At 42.6% G+C, this 17,029-nt stretch overlaps 1 protein-coding gene across 2 annotated transcripts in view; it reads left to right on the plus strand.

Annotated features, from left to right (window-relative positions):
- Nucleotides 1-17,029, plus strand: part of TIAM2 (TIAM Rac1 associated GEF 2) — a 208,183-nt gene that overhangs the window by 44,468 nt on the left and 146,686 nt on the right. For both annotated transcript variants that reach the window (XM_069954907.1, XM_069954908.1), the window contains exon 2: nucleotides 9,299-9,404. The gene's annotated coding sequence lies outside the window, so the exon portion shown is untranslated. The remainder of the gene's footprint in view (nucleotides 1-9,298; nucleotides 9,405-17,029) is intronic.

Consider the following 17,029-nt stretch of genomic DNA (forward strand, 5'->3'; position numbering starts at 1 on the left):
TGCCCAGACCTGCTTTTGTTATAGGGTGCGTTCACACCTAACGGATCCGTTTGTCACCCTTATGGGCAGACAAACTCGCAGCAGGATGCACATCCCCCTGTATGTCCGCAGCCCGCCCTGTTAACCCCCCGTCCGCCGGAGCCTATACTTCACCTGCTCCCTGCTCCGGCTTGCTTTGGGGCTCCCTGTGTCTTCACGTGCTGCTCAGCCAGTCAGTACACTGCGGCGGGGAAGTGCACTGATTGGCCGAGCAGGATGTGCCGGGAACCCCAGAAGCAAGCCAGAGCGGGGACCAGGCAATGTATACGCTTCGGTGGTGGGGGGTTAACAGGGCGGACTGCGGACATACTCACAGCGGGATGTATATCCCGCTGCGAGTTTGTCTGCCTGAAGGGTGTACAGGGCAGGAATCCGCAGCGGATCTCGCTGCGAATTCGCAGCGTGAAATCCGTTGCGGATCCGTTACATGTTAACGCACTTTTTGGGGAATATTATTATGTTATTATTGGGCTTGACTGCATTAAAGGGGTACTCGAGCGGGGGGCACTTTTTTGCGGGGAGGAGGTGGCCGAGGAAAAAGACGTCCACTCACCTCCCCGGATCCAGCGGCGGCCCCGCATCGCGGCGCTCCGGTGCCCGGTTCCCGGCCGCTTCCGGGTGTTTGACGCGGGCCTGAGACGATACGTCTTAGGTCCTCTCAGCCACTCAGTGACAGAGGCGGGATCTGAGCGGACTTGAAACGGATCCCGCCTCCTTCATTGAGTGGCTGGAGTACCCCTTTAATAACACCCCTGGACATGCTTATGGCAATGCATTTATAGAGACATGTCAAAAGTTTTAATCGGTAGGGGTGTTCAGACCCGTACCGATCGGGAGAACAAGCCGGGAGAGGACCGCAGCTGCAGCGCATCCTCTCCTTGCTCTGTGTAAGAATCACAAGGGTCCATAGACTGATATTATGTGCCCAACTCTTTTTTCTATCACAGAGCGGGGAGCGGACATACTGCAGCGTGTCTCCTCCCGACTCGTTCTCACGATTGGTTCAGGTGCGAACACTCAGACCCGGACCGATCAAAACTTTTGACATGTCTCTATGACATACCTAAACAAAAAGAGAGTCCAACAGCACCTTCTGGAGATACTCCGAATATTGCCGCTAATATGGATGCAGGTAGACCCACAATCCTTGGTATGGGCACTGTAGACTTGTGAAGAAAAGGTTTCCCACATCATCCACAGGTAGTAGCAAGTGTGTTTATTCACACATCAGGGTACAAGACAAAGTTGCGACGTTTCGGCCTGCTCTGATAAAGACCAGTGGGTCGAAATGTCGCAGCTTTGTCTTGTACCCTGATTTGTGAATAAACACACTTGCTACTACCTGTGGATGCTATGGGAATCCTTTTATTCACATATCTCTGTGACATGTCAAAAGTTATCCCAAGTGACAGTGACCCGTTAAAAAAAAAAATCCTCTGCAGGCAGAGGGTGGGGGAAATATAATAAAGAAAGTATACTTACCTGTCTCATGCCCCCGCAGCGACGTATCACCGGCTTTTTGACAGCCACTGAAACTTTCCCGTGCTTCCTGGTATGTCACGACCCATGTGAAAGTTCCCTCCCCAGTCACTGATTGGCTGAGCAGGAAATCCATCAGCCAGGTCATGGCATTGCAGCATCAGGAACTGCAGAACGTCGGCAGGGGTCCAGGAACAGTGATGCAGCGCTGCGGGGGCACAGGGATGGGTAAGTATACTTTCTTTATTATGTTCCCCACACCCCCTGCTTGCACAAGATTTTTGATTTTCGCCACACTTCTCCTTTAATTTGTCTAAGAACTGTTGCTCCTCTAGTACATGGTTGATATATTAATTTACATTATAATATATCACAGTTGTCATATTCAGTATGCTGCGGATACTTTGTACTGAAGTATTAATAAAATAACACAAGTACATTAGGAAGATCTACTTGTCCTTGGACATTGTCATGGCAACCAGAATGAAATGGATCATTGTTTAATTTGCCCAGAGAACCAGTTTGTGATGCACAATGGAAGCACTTAAAGGGATTTATCATGCTCTGCGTCAGGCACAGATGGCAAAAAGTCAATTTTGCACAAATATTCTGTGAGTTTTTGTTGCCTGCACCTCTCAGATCAAGTTGGTGGTTTTCAAAGTGAGGGTGGAGTTTGAGGCTATGTTCACACTACGTAAAAGTACGGCTGTTGTTGCTATCGGCAACAACGGCCGTACTTTATGCGAAGTGGAACAATGCCTTATTTTCAATGGGATCCCAGCCGGAGCGTATACACATCATACACGCTCCCGCCGGTATCCCATGAGGGGCTACAAATAACTGACATGTCAGTTTTCTGTGGCCGCAATTCAATGAATTGCGGCCATAGGAAACCCTGTCAGTTCACACAGTGAAGCGAGCGGCTTCGGCCGCTTGCTTTATTGTGTCCTATGGGAAGTTCTGATGCGGGCGCCCGCTGATTCGCTCTGCGGCCGAAAAAATCGTTTGGCCGGGGTCACAGAACGGCCGGTCTCATACCGTGTGTGAACATAGCCTTAAGATGGAAAACCCCCTTTAGGCCATGTTCACACAACGTATGTTTAGCAAATTGCAACAACGCCCGTGATTTATGCTTAACATACGTTGTATTTGAATGAATGGAATCCTGGCCAGAGCGTATACACACATTGTGTGCAGCGGTGATTGGGATGCGGGCACACGTGGGTGCGCCCTCATCCCAATTCATCAGAAATGAAGATCATCTGACCGGTACTGCAGTACCAGCCGGGATGATCTTCAGCAACACCAGCCGTTTTGTGACTTGGCCGGGTCACAGAATGGCTGGTGTTATACCATGTGTGATCATGGCCTTAAAGTGGACCTGTGAGTAAGAAAAAAGGGGTGTGAAAAGCACATAGCTAGACAAGGCTAGCCAATATGTTTCCAGGCATAAATTTTTCATCCCCATAGTTCACTTCATGATTGATATATTAGTGTTTTTTTGTAAATTAGGCTAAAAAAAACCAAGGGACTTTCCCCAGCATAGCAAATGCCCAGGTAAGTCCAGTCTCTGGACTTTTGAGCCTCATTCACATATTGAGGCTATGTTCACACTGCGTATGATTCCGGCCGCATTTCGTACGCCGCCGTACATGTGCAGCTGAAACTACGGGCGTGGGAAAAATAGACATGCGGCCGGAAGCGTACGAACCGCGAACATACGCCCGCAGTACAGTTATGCTTCCCTAGCTTTTTTCAAAGCGATCTGAGGCAGGTCATTTACTAGGAAATCTTTGCCCAATAAAACTCACAGAACATTTTGGATCGAAAAATCAAGTTCAATTTGGCTGATATAAGTACTCCGTACGGGAGCGCATGGAAATCCACGGCCGTGAGTTGGAACATTTCCGTCCTCAAACAATGGTCTTGTTCATTTTTCACGGCGCCGTATACGATCCGGCCATAAGCTCATACGTAGTGTGCATTGTGCGGGCGTATATCGTATACTTTCAAGCGAACGCATCAACCTCAAAAGTATGTGCGTATATTCGCGGTTCGCACTAAGGCCGGAATCATACGCAGTGTGAACATAGCCTATAGGAGTACTCTAGCAAAAAAAAAAAATCTTTCAAATCAACTGTTGTAGATAGTTATATAGATTAGTAAATTAGTAGTCTTCCAGTACTTATCAGCTGCTATATGTCCTGCAGGAAGTGGTGTATTCTTTCCAGTCTCACCCAGTGCTCTCTGCTGACACCTCTGTCCATGTCAGAAACTGTCCAGATCAGTAGCAAATCCACATAGAAAACCTCTCCTGCTCTACACAGTTGCTGACATGGACAGAGGTGGCAGCAGAGAATACACCACTTTCTGCACAACATACAGCAGCTGATAAGGACTGAAAAACTGAAATAGAAGTCAATTACAAATCTATATAGCTTTCTGAAACCAGTTGATTTGGAAGAAAAAAGTCCCCCTTTAAAGCTTGGCTAAAAACACTTTTACCCTAGACTTCTATCAAAGAATTGTGTTATATAGATACAGCGCTCTCTGCTGCCACCTCTGTCCATGTCAGGAACTGTCCAAAGCAGGAGAGGATTTCTATGGGGATTTGCTACTGACTCGACAGTTCCTGACATGGACAGAGGTGACAGCAGAGAGCACTGTGTCAGACTGGAAAGAATACACCACTTACTGCAGGACATACAGCAACTGATAAGTACTGGAAGACTGTAGATTTTTTTTTTAAAGTACTTTACAAATTTGTATAACTTTCTGACACCAATTTATTTAAAAAAAAGAAAAATATATATATATTAGGGATGGTCCGAACCCGCCGAGGTTCGGGTTCGGCTGAACCTGAACGCTCGGCATCGGATTACCGCTGTCTGCCTGCTCCGTGCAGCGGGCGAATACAGCGTGAGGACCGCCTAGAAAACTGGGATACAACCTATGGCTATTTTTTTTTTTTTACCAGAGTAAGGATGCCACCTTTTAGCTTCCTGGCCATATTTCCAACAAAACCTAATGAAGAGAGAGAACCTTCTGTCTGAACAAGTTAGTCCATATAATAGTAACCCCTCCTTAATATTCCTTCAGTGTCATCTGTTTCATCCCAGCTCAGATGCATCCATACATACCATTACTGCAGCTGGGTCATGTGATCACCTCTCAGACCTTGGGAAAATTACATGCACTTATGTGTAAAAGGAAGCTGTTTGTCCTGGACCTAAACTACTATCAGTTGATGTCACCTGCCTCCTGGCAGCTCTTAGTCCATTACGACTCTTCCCAGCTCCCTCAGCGCCATGTATTTCTTGACATTTATAGAATGGTGCTGCTATCTCCATGAGACCAGGAGAGCAGTGGTAGTACATACTTTAACAATAGAGGGGTGCGATTGGGGTCTGTTGAAGCGCAATCGCGCAAAACAAGCTTGTAACCTGCATCTACCTGGCATCCACCCAGTGTATTTCCATACGTTATTAATAAAAAGTAATCTGCACCAGTAGTACATACACTGTTACACCCCTCATCACAATCCTTGTCCCAGTCCTGTAGTGTTTTTTTTAGGTGATCTATCATGTAGAAAGTAATCCAGCACATCCATCTTACAGATAGAACATATGGATATTGCTGTAAATGTTAGAAACATGTTAACATATGGGCTTCAGAAATTTTACATCCCTCCATCAGCTCACGCACCTTCTGCCGCCATAGAGGATCAGAACTTGGATACAACATATTATATCATACTGCAGTCACAGGGAACCAATCAGCTCAAAAACACTATGAAACATTGCAAATACATGAAAATCCACACTGCCCAAACACACATATATATACATATATATATATATTTATATTTTTATCTTCCCTCTGTCCATTCCGGCTATGGCCAGCAAACATACTTTTATAACTTTCCTCGTTGTATATAAATCCGTCTGAATTAGGGATCAGGCGGTCCCTGCCAAACTAGTCACAGTCCTAGGGCTGGACAGCACTGTTTAGGATATACTTGTATTCTCCAATATTAAAGGGGTACTCTGGCAAAAATGTTGTTCTTTAAATGAAGAAATAGTGTCAGAAAGTTATACAGATTTGTAATTTACTGCTATTTAAAAATCTCTAGTCTTCCAGTACTTATCAGCTGCTGGATGTTCTGCAGGAAGTGGTTTATTCTTTCCTGTCTTTCCTGTATATTGCTCTCTGCTGCCACCTCTGTCCATTTCAGGAACTGTCCAGAGCAGTAGCAAATCCCCATAAAAAAAACCTCTCCTGCACTGTGTCAGACTGGAAAGAATACACTGCTTTCTGCAGGACATACAGCAGCTGCATATGGAAACAGCAAATGGGGGACATAAACTCCTCCTTTGGGACTGTCTGGGGTCCTGTGGTATAGAGTAGAGTAGTACTGTAGAAACTGCACTGTACAAAACATAAGCGGCATCCAGGAACCACAGCCTGGATGCCGCTCCTGGTTGCTATTTGCTCACCATTGTCCTATATGCTGATTTCTAGTGAAATGTGAGATCAGAATCCCATAAATTCCACTTTTCACAGGTTTTCCATTAAAGGCCATGCTTTTTTTTTATTATTGCCTCTATTTAAAAATCAAAAACAACTTTTTTTTTTTTTTTTAGTACAAATCCTTCGAGCATGTTGTTAAAATTCTCTATTCTATTGTCCTCAAAACAGATGCTAGACTCACATAAAAATATCCAGACAAAGGGAGGAAAATCCAGAACTTAGATGCTTGTCAGTTCTCCAGCCATTAGTGTGGGCTACAATAAACTAGATGTCACACTGCAAGCACTTAACGGGATTCGGTGAGCGATGAAGTAAGAGGATTGTTCAAGAAGAAGAAGAGTCTGTATTCCAGGCGTGCTGTGTAAGACGTACAGGACAGAAAACACTTGCATAAGTTCCCATATAGTTCAAGCATGCATTAGGTTGTGTTCACACATGCGGTAACGCAATATAAATGCAATGTGATTGCATTTAAAGGGGTTTCTTTCAAATCATCTGGTTTAAGAAAGGTATACAGATTTGTAATTTACTTCTATTTAAAAATCTCAAGTCTTCCTATACTTATCAGCTGCTGTATGTCCTACAGGAAGTGTTTTTTTTTTTTTCTCTCTGCTGCCACCTCTGTCCATGTCAGGAACTGTCCAGAGCAGGAGAGGTTTTCTATGGGGATTTGCTGCTGCTCTGGACAGTTCCTGACATGGACAGAGGTGGCAGCAGAGAGCACTGTGTCAGACTGGAAAGAAAACAACAATTTGTGCAGGACATACAGCAGCTGATAAGTACTGGAAGGCTGGGAATTTTTTTAATAGAAGTAAATTACAAATCTATATAAATTTCTGAAACCAGTTGATTTCAAAGAATTTTTTCCCGCCTTAATTGCAGAAATGGGTAATTTCATTGCAGTAATTAATCATTTCATTGCTGTTCAGCCTTTCATCAGTGTGATAATGCGAGGAAACTCCATTGTGTGTGACCATACCCTTAGAGGGGAAGTCCGTTGAATATATATTTCTCTCAAATCAACTGATTTCAGAAGGTTCTATAGATTTGTAATTTACTTCCATATAAAAAAAGCTCTAGTCTTCCAGTACTTATCAGCTGCTGTATGTCCTGCATGAAGTGGTTTTATTATTTCCAGTTTGACACAGTGCTCCCTGCTGCCACCTCTGTCCATGTCAGGAACTGTCCAGAGCAGCAGCAAATCCCCATAGACAACCTCTCCTGCTTTGGACAGTTCCTGACATGGACAGAGGTGGCAGCAGAGAGAAAAAAAAACACAATTTCCTGCAGGACATAAAGCAGCTGGTAAGTACTGGAAAGCTGGATTTTTTTTAAATAGAAGCAAATTACAAATCTATATAACTTTCTGAAACCAGTTGATCTGAAAGAGAAAGATTTTCGCCGCTGTACCCCTTTAATAATGGCAACCATTTGTTCTTTTAAGTAGCGGTCATCACTGGCCATCTGGATAGCTTTGCTTTGTTTCTCCGCTGCTACACACGGCAGGATTGTTTTCTTCTTTCATCAGTGAATAGAGGAGAATTGTCACTTGCCTTGGAATGTGGAGGGTCGGGGCAGATGTACAGCCGCCACACTTCACTGCAGAGAGGAAAGGGCACCTCATGAAGAGTTTTTATTCCCGAGTAGAGAAGGCTTCTATTCAATGCAACTTCTCTTAGTCTAAGTCTCTGTCCATGTCAGGAACTGTCCAGAGCAGGAGGGGTTTTCTATGTGGATTTCCAAATACTTTATCCTTGTTGCACATTTACCAAAGTGACTAGCTCTGTGCTGGTGATGTCCAGCGCCTTCTGTCTGTTACCATCTCCCGGGGTCACTGTGTCTGTGCTGCTTCCAGGAGTTTCAAACTCTAAATCGTAATTAGTTGCACAGAAATCCAGACTGGGAGACAGGGAATCTGCAAGACATTAGTTAATAATAGCTCCATATACCGGACAACCTTCTAACCCGGGGAAAGCTGCCAATGTTTTCAAATGAACCAAATGTAAGGGCTGAAAGTTCAGTGTAATCTCTTGTGTCTAAAATATGTAACTATTACACTGGTCTGTTACCGAGCAAGAATAAGCATAGATGACTATGCTATCTATCTATCTATCTATCTATCTATCTATCTATCTATCTATCTATTATCTATCTATCTATCTATCTATCTATCTCCTATCTATCTATCTATCTCCTATCTATCTATCTATCTATCTATCTCCTATCTATCTATCTATCTATCTATCTATCTCCTATCTATCTCCTATCTATCTATCTATCTATCTATCTATCTATCTATCTATCTCCTATCTATCTATCTATCTATCATCTATCTATCTATCTATCTATCTATCTCCTAATCTATCTATCTATCTATCTATCTATCTATCTATCTATCTATCTCCTATCTATCTATCTATCTATCTATCTATCTATCTATCTATCTATCATCTATCTATCTATTTATCTATCATCTATCTATCTATCTATCTATCTATCTATCTATTATCTATCTATTTATCTATCTATCTATCTATCTATCTATCTATCTATCTATCTTCTATCTATCTATCTATCTATCTATCTATCTGTCTGTCTATGTAAAGGAAAATCCACAACACTCTCGGATTTGTGAAAAGAATTTCTAACCGGTATTTATTTCATACATATTTCATCAGATACAGCAATCGTGAGACGTTTCGGCGTCCGTCTGCCACCATTTTCAAGCGTCTACCTTCTTTATCTATCTCTCTAATGTGTAACGTCTTAGACTGAAATGTTAGACTCCTATAGTCTAAAGAACAACAAATCTCAGCAGCACAAGAAAAAATAAATAGGTGAGCGCTAGTCTCACCGAACCAGACCCGGGCACGCCTTTGAATCCAAAAAAAACCAATATGGAAGCAGCATGTCCAAAAAACTTCGCTTTAATTCACACCTGAGTAACGTTTCGGCTCATGGTGTAGCCTTTCTCAAGCGGCTACACTATGAGCTGAAACGTTGCACTGGTGTGAGTTGAAGCTAATTTTTTGGGACGTGCTGCTTCCATATTGCTTTTTTAGACTCCTATAGTCTGATGTTATATTGTTAGGGTTACACTAAAGGGTTAAACATTGTTTTTTTTTTCGGCTCCACCAAATTCTGTGGTCCTTAAATTTGCCAATTGAAGCTTGAAAACCCCAGAGACCCTTAGTGACCTCCTTTGAATTCCCACTTCTGCATCTGACGTGCCTCATTCTCTTTCTCTTAGGGCAGGCGGCATCTCCTCGTGATTCAGACCTAGATGGGAAGAGTTTCCAGAGACTTCATGGTTCAGTGCAATATGCCTTACCCTTCAGAAGTGGAGGCCTCAGCCTGTGAGTATATATGATATCACTCTTATTCTGCATTTGTTGTGTGTTTTATATTCCGCTTAAAAACTGTGATTTTACGAGACTGCGGTCCACCGAGAAGAATTCTTTTAAGAACGACTATAAGCCAGACAGCAGCTATGTGATCCATGTTTCAGGTGAAATGATTCAAACCACATGTGGTAAGGGCCAGATGTACATTTATATGTGAGACATTGCCAGGGGTGTAACCTTTAGGTTGTTATTGTCTATTTTCTATATCTATTTTCTATATAGTCTCAACTAAGTGGACAGAAAGAGAAATTATTCTTCACATTAGAAAGTCAGGCAGGTTGTGCATGTACCTGGTCTGCTGGTTACCTGTGCATGGAATAGGAGTGTATCAGGGATGGGACCCAACAGATCTGCCTGTTATTCACTATTGCGTCCACATTGCACAGTTATGTGTAACAAGAAAAAAATATAATATTTTGCATATAAATGAAGGATACGTTTTCTTATTGAAAATTAGTAAATAATAAGAAAACAATGTATAAAGTAAAGTGTTTGAGGAGATCGGCAAGAGCCATTCCCCTTACTGTGTACCTATCATTTTGACTGTTGACCTCTAGGCTATATTCACACAACGTACGGACATTCTTTGGCATTTAAAAACAATGGCCATTGTATTGAGTGTCAAACAATGGCCGTTGTTGCATTGAAAATTGCATTAAAATCAATGCACAACGGCCAGAAATAATAGACATGTCAATTATTTCGACGGCTGTAGTTCAATACGTTGTGGGATAAACGGCCCTTGTTTCCATTGACTTTAATGTGTCACATTCCACGATTAAAAGGCCGTTCTTTTGATTGAAAACAGAGGCCGTTCTTGTCATAAAATATACGTTGTGTGAGCATAGCTTTATAGTGTAACTTCCACTGTAAGTAAATGGCTGAAGAAGCCACGGCATATTGAGCCTCAGTAGCAGTTACCTAGTTCAGTATTCAGCTTTCCTGGTATACAGATTTACAGCCTATGTATGACCTTCCCTTTGCCTGACAATTTGGACCTGACATTGACCTCCTGGTATTGACCTAGCCTGCCTGACCTATTATTATTTTTCCGTTTTTGACCCTTTGGCGAGTTTATCTGTTTTCTATCTCCTGTTATTTGATGTTGCGTTTCTGTTACGTTTCTGTTTGGTGTTGATCCGGACTGTGTCACCTCTCTCCCCCTCTTGTGCACTGACGTCAGTGTGAGGACTGTTGCCCAGTTGTTAGCCGCCATTTAGGGCACATCATCCATGTACAGCACTGATCCCCAGCTTGGGTGACACATGCAGCAGCCAATGGCCACATGGTTTGTGTTAATGTGACAACCGCAATATTAGAACATTCCCGAGCAGCCAGATTGGTTGTTGTGATACATTTTGATGTGCTTTAAGGGGTATTTCCATCTGATAAAGATGGTTTAACAGGTTCCTTCAGCCTCCGGTTTGTGGGGGTCAAGAAGCAGAAATGTGCGTAACTCCCATTGACTGTAATTGGAGCTTTGCAAACAACATAGCCCCATGTTTATGTAGCCTCGGGAATTACCTCTGGCAGCCGATTATCGTTCAGATTATCGTTAAATCGTTTGAATCTAAATGATAATCATTCGGTTGAATAGCAGTTAACGTCTAATGACCGAACGAGAAATCGTTGATCATTTAATAAGACCTGGACCTATTTTTATCGTTGGTCGTTCGCAAATCGTTTGCATTGAATAAGAAGTAGTTTGGTCGTTCGCAGTATTGACGAACGCAATAGCGACAACAAGACGACTGCAAGAACGATTCTAAGTAACGATTATCTTTCCATGTAAATGGGTGAACGATTTCAGGTCTTTCGTAATAGCGGTCGTTTGGATCGTTTATCGTTAACGATTATGCAAAGGATAATCGTCCCGTGGAATAGGGCCCTATGAGAAGAAAGAAGCATTTTTCTCTGATAAGATATATTGCAAAGTTCTGTTTATGCAAAGTACAGATGTATTAGCTGTCTGTAGATAGTTTCACCTGTCTTTAACTCCTTTAATAAGCAGGGATGTCACGCTAGGGGTCCAGAGGCTGCCACTAAAGCATAGCATTTCATTTAGTTACATTTTTACCTAATATCCTATCTTTAAACATAGTTTTCAAGAAAATGAAGCTTAGATAATAAATGCATCCATCACTTCCCCGGGATGTTTATCCCATGTGTTTCCGTCATGAGCTGCGAGACGCTCCGAGCTGTTAACAATATTTCCAGCAGTCGCTGATAGAACGGGATTGTAGCATTGATAATTCTGTCAGATATCCATAGACAAATGCAGGCAATGCTGTAGTGTGCAATGAGAGAGTGGAGACCAGGGCATGAGAAGCCCTGCAGTTCCTGACACAGACATTGGTGGCAGCAGAGAGCTTGTACCGACTCTTATTGCTGCAACACAACATGTCAGAGCGTTTTATGCGTAAACTGTAATAAAGTGATATCACAAACATTCAACCAATGTAGTCAAAGTATTTAGTGTCTCTGTAATACCACTGTAAACCATTTGGTACCTGTTCTGCGGGTTTAGCGATTTGGGCATGTTGTATATATTGAAGTCGTCGGACGCTATATGCAAGTTTATTTGTAAATAAATGATAGGAATCAGGTCTATGGTATATACTTGTGGTTCCCTAGCAGATTGGTGCTCACTTAGAGAGACTATTACATGGCTCGACTATCTTGCGGCAAGGGCTGCATATATATCGTAGTGTAGCTGTCATTTAAAGGTGTTTTTTTTTTGTTTTTTTTTTGCAGAAATCAAGTACAAGTGATTTTAAGAAACTCTGTAATAGATTTTATTAGGGAAAAAAGCCTCTTTCTGTACTTAAAAAGCTGTTTTCCAGCCTCCCCCCTCCCTTCACTTCTTATCTGTGCATTATCAGGCAAAGACGTCATCATTACAGAGGAGCAAAATGAAGACGATTTTGTCCATTATAACCTATATATAATGGACAATAGTCCATTATAACCTATGGAGGGGGAGGGGCTGATGGGGATGAGTGAGCAGGGAGAGCAGAGAAGCAGCTTTGTAGTTTGCAGACTGTCTGGGAAGATAAAACGCTGGATTCAGAGGTCAGAAAGGTCAGTGCTTATCTGGGAGCTTGGTGAGAGAAGATTGCAGAATGATGTTATTTCTTTTCTCCTTTCCGGGCTCACTCAGCCCCTCAACCTACATAGACCATAATGGACACAGAAATCCTGCTTCTTCTGAAGTGAGGGGGGAGGTAGGAAAACAGCTTTTTGAGGACAGAAGGAAACTCTTTTGCTTAATAAAACCTATTACAGAGTTTGTTAAAATCACTTGCACTATTCATACTTAAATGGACATTTAAATGACAGTTATGCTTTAACAATGTCCGTGCAGCCCTTGCTGTATATTGAACATAATATACATATTAACCTGTCCACGCTCCCCGATGTCCTCTTGCCAGCTGAAGCTTTCACATCCGCCTCTGAAGTGACAGACGGCTCAGCCAATCGCAGTCAGTGCTGTGACCAGTGATTGGCTGAGCGGCCTGTCACTTCAGAGACCCGCTTAAAAGTTCTTGCAGAGCGAGGAGAAGAAGACCGGGGAGCATGGACAGGTATGTATAAAGTTTATAATTTTACTACACAGTGATCAGCCGTCATTGAAAGACAACAATCAGCCGATCGTCGTTTCTTCGGCTGAAAATTGTTAATTAATTGTTATTAATTGTTATTAATTAATTGTTATTAATCTTACGAATCGGCCTGGCTGGGCAGATTATTGCTCAGAGTAATAGAATCCTTTGCTGGGTTTACACGTAGCGATAATTCGCCCGATCGTACAATGAACGATTTCGTAGTAACAATTTTTTTTATAACGATCAGCGTTTAGACGGAACGATATATTGTACGGAAAAATCGTTTTGCAATCGCTTAAGCCTATCTCGCACATAGGTTAAACTGGTTAACGACTGTTTACACGGAACGATCTGCGAATTTTTTACGAACGACAATTTAAGAACATGTTGTAAGTTCAAAATGAACGATTCCTCGCTCGTCGTTTGATCGTTCACTGCGTTTACACGTACGATTATCGTTCGAGTTCGATCGTTATCGTGCAAATTCGCACAATAATCGTGCTGTGTAAACGCAGCACTAGTGTAGCTGATTTGTGCCCAGATTGCACCAATTATGTTGTATAAACAAAGCCGGCAATGTGAGACCACCGCAGGTTCCGGCCATGTCAGACAATGAGGGGCAATAAAGCAGAAAGCTGGACACAAGCGGTGGTCCTGGGATTCTTCCCCTCGTAGTCATGCTGACGCTTTATTGGGGGGCCGGGCTCCTGTTGTTTCAATAGTAAAATGGTTTTTAATTCTTCCGGAAAATCTTCTCGCTTGTAGGAGGAAAAATGGTTAAACGGTTATTATCTTCTCATTCAGCTCTTCTTCCCCATCCCATCTGTAGTCGTACAGGTTACACATATTTCTGTCCACCTTGATTATTCTTCCTCACCTGCATAGGAATAGATACAGTACTCCTACATGGAACTAAAGCAGCACAGATACATTGGATTACAGATGGAATAATGACACATGTGACACATAGCTGGGCTGAATCCTCTATATAGCCACCTGTAGCAACGTGTAGCTGCTTCAGGATGGGTTTTCATGAGATAACGGTATTCCAATCACCTATAGGCTGAGTATGGAAGGAGAGGTGGCCATGTCTATGTCTCTGTTCATTCCTATTGGAGTTACAGAAGCAGCCAAGCAGTACCCATACCTCCATAGGAAAAGAACAGTACTTCCATACCTCCATAGGAAAAGAGCAGTACCTCCATACCTCCTTAGGAATATAGCAGTGCTCCCATACCTCCATAGGAATATAGCAGTGCTCCCATACCTCCATAGGAAAAGAGCAGTACCTCCATACCTCCATAGGAATATAGCAGTGCTCCCATACCTGTATAGGAATAGATCAGTGCTCCCATACAGTATAGGAATAGATCAGTGCTCCCATACAGTATAGGAATAGAGCAGCGCTCCCATACAGTATAGGAATAGAGCAGTGCTCCCATACAGTATAGGAATAGAGCAGCGCTCCCATACAGTATAGGAATAGAGCAGTGCTCCCATACAGTATAGGAATAGAGCAGCGCTCCCATACAGTATAGGAATAGAGCAGTGCTCCCATACAGTATAGGAATAGAGCAGCGCTCCCATACAGTATAGGAATAGAGCAGTGCTCCCATACAGTATAGGAATAGAGCAGTGCTCCCATACAGTATAGGAATAGAGCAGTGCTCCCATACAGTATAGGAATAGAGCAGCGCTCCCATACAGTATAGGAATAGAGCAGCGCTCCCATACAGTATAGGAATAGAGCAGTGCTCCCATACAGTATAGGAACAGAGCAGTGCTCCCATACAGTATAGGAATAGAACAGTGCTCCCATACAGTATAGGAATAGAACAGTGCTCCCATACAGTATAGGAATAGATCAGTGATCCCATACCAGTATAGGAATAGATCAGTGCTCCCATACCAGTATAGGATTACATTGATCCTTACAAATTCCCAATACATCTCCTACTATGTAAGTTCACATGTATTTCCTTTATAGAGACCCTTCAAGATCTGCAGAACATTGACAGATGTCGTCCTTTCCAATCGCTTTCTAGTTGCATTTGCATTGTTGCATAAAGCTGATTGAGCGCCACGTCCCGTCTCTTCCCTGTCAGATTTACATAGTGAATTTGCTGGAGCAGCTGGGTTCCGGGGTTCTCTTTAACCCTTATGAATTTCTAATTGACTCATTAAGCAATTATGACACAAATGCTGGAGCAGATGGAAATGGAGTGAGCACCTTCCCTCTCACATCATGTGTTATGGATGTCACATATTATTGTTTAAGACCTTCCTAATGTATTTGCCATTTGAACCTCCATGGATGAAGAAGAGCTGGATTTGCTAGCTTTTTCAATAAGCCACCTGATTGCCAGAAAGGAAATGATCTGATCTTCAATTTGGGGTGACAGCATCTGATCCTGACAGCCGAGCACATTTTCAAGTAAAAGTAAGGCTGGGTTCACACTATGCTTTTTCAATGAGTTTTTTGCAAAAACAGATGCATTTGTGTGCATCCGTTTTTCCATTGACTTCCATTATAATAAAAAAACAGATCAAAACACATCCATTTTTTTAACATACACAAAAATGTAGCTGACCTTATTTTTATATATGTAAAAAAAAAACGGATGTGTTTTGATCTGTTTTATTAATAGAAAAACGGTTGAAATGGATGAAAAAAATGGGTTGCAATAGGCTGGGTTCACACTGCGTTTTTGCCATCTGTTTAGTGCAAAAGATGGATGAAAAACGGAAGCATTTGTGTGCATACGTTTTTGATCAATTTTTCCATTGGCTTCGATTAGGCCATGTTCCCACAGCGTGAGAGACCGTCCGTTCCGTGACCCGGAGAGACCAGCTGCACGCTCAATAGTGTGCAGTGGGGGTTCTAATCCGTGCGCGCCCGCATCAGAACTCCCCACTGCACACTATTGAGCGTGCGGCCGCAACTGCTCGCTCAATAGTGTGCACTACATGGTTTTCTGCGGCCACTATTCACTGAATAGCGGCCACAGAAAACTGACATGTCAGTTGTTTGCGGCGCCGCTAGGGATCCCGGCCGGAGCGTATACTATGTGTATACCATAGAAGATAAGGCAGCGTATCTTTTTGTACAAAGTACAGACGTTGTTGCCAATTGCAACAACGGCCGTACATTTACGAAAAGATACACTGTGGGAACATAGCCTAAGAACACAGATCAAAATACATCTTTTTTATCAGTTTTTTCTATAATTAAAGTCAATGGAAAAAGGTTCAAAACGGATGCACACAAATGCATCCCTTTTTGCGCATTTTGTTTTTTGCATTGGATGCGTTTTGATCTTTTTTTTTCTGTTATTATGGAAGTCAATGGAAAAACGGATGCAAACAAATGCATCCGTTTTTCATCCACTTTTTGCAAAAAATGAATAAAAAAACGGACTGAAAAACCGCAGTCATCTATCTGGTGATTCCTGCGGTTTGTACTCCTGGCCGGATCTCTCAGGTCACATGGTGCATGCTTTTAGACTAGGATTTATAGTGTTACGCGGTGCAGAGAGGAGGTAATTGTGCAAAGCTGCCAGCGCTGTACTTTATTCCACTATCCTTGACAAGTGAGATTCTCTTTGGCAGAGTTGTGCGGTGACAGCGATTGTGCCATTCAGCGTGTTGCTAGGCATCCTGTTTAGTCTTTGAACATTGTGGGTTCATTACACCTCATTTAGCGACAAAGCTGCATCACAAAGTGGGACATTTGTTCCACAAAGAGAATGTGGCGTCCTGACTCACTGGGAAAATGAGTCACTTTCAACTGTTTTTTACATTTCTATATTTGTATTGGACCAATATAGGAAAAAGGACATAATCCCAGCGTGTGGTCTCTCTCTGTGGTCTCTCTCTGTTTTCAGCTCAGAGATCTGTCTCTCTAACAGTGTCGTTTATCTTGGACGGCAATGGGTTAAAATACTGGAGGTAGGTTGTTACACCATTATACGT

The sequence above is a fragment of the Dendropsophus ebraccatus genome, chromosome 15, assembly GCF_027789765.1.
Source record: "Dendropsophus ebraccatus isolate aDenEbr1 chromosome 15, aDenEbr1.pat, whole genome shotgun sequence".
Taxonomy (NCBI): domain Eukaryota; kingdom Metazoa; phylum Chordata; class Amphibia; order Anura; family Hylidae; genus Dendropsophus; species Dendropsophus ebraccatus.